The sequence below is a fragment of the Mus pahari genome, chromosome 6 (assembly GCF_900095145.1).
Source record: "Mus pahari chromosome 6, PAHARI_EIJ_v1.1, whole genome shotgun sequence".
NCBI lineage: Eukaryota > Metazoa > Chordata > Mammalia > Rodentia > Muridae > Mus > Mus pahari.
In genome coordinates this window covers 22618330-22621994 of record NC_034595.1, presented here as the reverse complement: position 1 = coordinate 22621994, position 3665 = coordinate 22618330, and the positions used below count along the sequence as shown (strand labels likewise).

Below are 3665 nucleotides of genomic sequence, written 5' to 3'. Positions count from 1 at the left end.
ATAGCCGTGCTCACTATGTTAATCCTACCTATCCATGAGAATGGGAGATCTTTCCATCTTCTGAAATCTTCTTAAATTTCTTTCTTCAGTGACTTGAAGCTCTTGTTATACAGATCTTGCTTGGTTAGAGTTACATCAATATATTTTATAGTTTTCATGGCTATTATAAAGGGTGCTTATCCCCTAATTTTGTTCTTAGCCCGTTTTTAATTTTCTAAAGAAGAGCTACTAGTTTCTTTGAGTTAATTTTGTATTAACCACTTTTCTGATATTGTTTATCAGCTACAGGTGTTCTCTTGTAGAATTTTGGTGATCTTTTATTTATACTCTCACATCACACTCAAATAGTGATACCTTGAATTCTTCCTTTCTAATTTCTATTTCCTGCATCTCCTTTTCTTGTCTTGTTGCTCTAGCTTAAACATTAAGTACAATATTTAATAGCTAAAGAGAGAGTTGGCAGCCTTGTATTGTCCCAGATTTTAGTTGGATTGCTTCAAGTTTTTTCCATTTGGTTAGATGTTGGCTATTGATTTACTATATATTGCTTTAAATGTGGAATACTTCATGAATTTTGATGTCATCTGTGAGCAGGGGTCATGCAAATATTCTTGGTTTTGTTCCAATTTTAGTGTATGTGCTACTGAAGCAAGTACCTGGTCTTCCTTTGTGTTTTGTGTGACATAAAAATTCCACATAGTTTGGGAATCCTTTGCATATTTTTTTAATAGATTGAGTAGAGTTGAGAAGCTTATTCTTGTTCCCAGGCTCAAAGTTCTTTCCAGTGACCAGGACAGGGTCTACGACTTAGCCTCAGCTGATGTGGGTGCCGAGGACCATATCCTCCTGTAGTCTGGTGAAAATCTTTTCACCTCTTAATTAAAACAAAGAACAACAACAACAGCAGAAAACATAGTACTTTGCTCCTTGTGATTTTCCAGGATGAATGATATATAATAATTTTCCTCAAAGGGCAAGTCAGGAATACTGGCTCCTTTCCTGGGATCACAGTCGGGAAAGAAATATGTCAATGCAAAATAGTATCTTTTATAAGTAACTTGCCCTTTTGCCTAGACTTGTTAAAAGTCAGCAAAGAGTCTGGAGAAAACAAGGGGAGGATGAAGTGGAAGAGACTCTGTATATTGATACAGTAAAGAAAGGCATTGTAGGGATGAATGGAAAAAAGACACTGAAAGCAAATACTACATGACATAGTTGGCTATTAGTATTTGAACGTGTACTTGTGAATTATGTGCAAATGGTGTTTGTGTGGGTGCGTATGTGCTTGTGTGCTCACGTGTTCCCATATATCCTCATACGTCCCAGTTGCTTCCTAAGATGGAACAGAGGGTGATAGCCTTCTTTCCTTCTCTGAGATAAGTGATTTTTGGGGAGAAGCACTTCTCACCAGTCTTAAGCCTGAGCTGAGATTATAATTAATAGCTCTTCTTCACTCAATCCAGATTTCTTTCTCTCATGCTCCAAAGTGCTGGCAGCCTGCACACTTCATTTTTAGTGTGGCCTGAGGGGCCATTTCTATCAACTGAAGTGCCAAGTGCCCCTCTGCCACAGCAGAGCTCATTAAATGCAGCTCTGTCTTGGGCAGGGCTTACAAAGGCCCACGAGCACAATGCTTCCACATCAGTCTGTCTCCAGCCTGTGCTGGACTGTAGGTGAGAGTGCCTGATTTCTAGCAGCCTTGGTTGCAATTATTTGTCATGTTTTCCATGCAAAGTTCAGTCAGACATTGTCATGAGGGGTCACATGCTTTCATAAAGTTACTAAAAATTCAACATAATTATTTGCATAATAAGTTCAAATGAAAACCATGTGGGTTTCAAAGTTATATCTACTCAGGAGAATACTCTGGAAAAATCATGGATAGGATTTTTTTACCTAACGTCGTGGGACTGTGTGATTTCTCCTTGCTTTTCCAAACACTATAGACTTATGCACATCACAGAACTCTCTCCACTGAACTGCAATCTGGGCTTAACAATTTGTAGTTTTTCTGAACTATGAATTCTTTCAGGGTATACATCACATCTTGTTCACCAACAGAATCCCAATTGTCCAATAGCATACCTTCATTGTAGATGTTCATAAAATGTTTTGTGGGTGAATAAATAAGCTAATGGCTGAATTGTGGTGGAGATGTATGCAAAAATCATGAATGAATGCATAGCTGGATGACTAGATAAATTATATGGGGACTTTTGCCTAAAGGAAATATTTTTAACCTTTTATAAGTCAGATTATTTTAATTCCATAGAAATGCTGTAAAGATTAAATGAAAAGAGAATTGCTAACTTTTGTCACAGTCCCTGATATATAAATGATTCTAAATAAAAACTTCTTCTTTTCCTCTATCCACCCACACTTGTTAACAAGGTAACAAGTTCATGTCTACAGAACTTACAAGGCTCTGATTATCCACTTGTAAACTTTCATATTTCTGTGCATTTATACATGGTAAAAATACATACACCACATAGTTTACTATACTCTTTCTTACATTAATAGCACTCAGTGAACAGAGCTCACAGTGGTTTCCCCATCACCCACTGTCAAATTGCTCAGTGTAGTCCATAATATCCTGCCCTGAATTTATTAACACCTACTTCTCCAGTTCCAGATTATGCCATACAATGCCCAACACATTGACCTCATTTCACAGATTGGCATTAGAACTAGGTTAGAATGCACCCAGGTATTTCCTTCTCAGTATGTTCACAAATATTATCCCTCTTGCCTACAGTGTCACCCATCCTCCAGGCCAACTCAGGACCACTCAGTACATGTCCTCATAGTTTTTACTCCATTAAATAAATGTATTATATTTGTACTCATGTGTTCACATATTTGTGCTTGTCTCTAACTCAAATTCTGAATGATTTGTTATAAACTACCAAGAAATATTTTTAAACATATAAAAATCTGTTAAATATTTATGAAAGAAGGAAATTTGTAATATTAACCCAAACCTTTTTCAGGTTCCTATTATCATTCTTTTGACTTGATCCTAGATATCTGGGAAGAAAGAAACTCAGTTGAGGAATTATCTCCATCAGTTTTGCATGTAGGGAAGTCATTGGGACATTTTCTTGATTAATGGTTGTTGTGAGACTGTTCAGCTCACTGTGAGTGGTTCTATTCCTGAGCAAGCAGTCCTCAATTATATATATGAAAACAGGCTGAAAATATTGTAGGGATATCCAGTATATTGCATTTCACCATAGCCTTTGCCTTAGTTTCTGCCTCCAGGTTTCTGCTTTAACTTCTTGTAATTTAACCTGTGCACTGAAATATGTTCTTTCTTCCCCAAGTTATTTTTGGCCATGGGCCTTATCATAGCAATAGAAAGCAAACTAAGATACTTTGCTTTCATGCCTTTCCCTCAGTCCTGTCATATACACAAACAGCAGCCAATGTGTGCGTACCTCTCTTTCCATCCTTTGTTTTTGATTATCCATTGCAGTTTTCCCTCTCTGCGTTGTACATCCTAAACAGCTGGAGTAGATGAATGATTTGCTGGTAACAGCATTCACTTATTTGGAATCCTCTACATATGCTTTCTTATTCAGACCCAGCTGGCCAGTGCACGGCCCATGTGCTGCAAATTTTCTGACATTTTGTCTACTCCGTTTTCTCCAGTTTCTAGGCCA

General features: G+C 37.4%; 1 non-coding gene across 1 annotated transcript; it reads right to left on the bottom strand.

Annotated features, from left to right (window-relative positions):
- Positions 1-549: 549 nt before the first annotated feature.
- On the bottom strand, positions 550-656 carry LOC115064378. Its single transcript, XR_003844196.1, has one exon. It is a non-coding gene; the product is annotated as a U6 spliceosomal RNA (small nuclear RNA).
- Between the last annotated feature and the right edge of the window lie 3009 nt (positions 657-3665).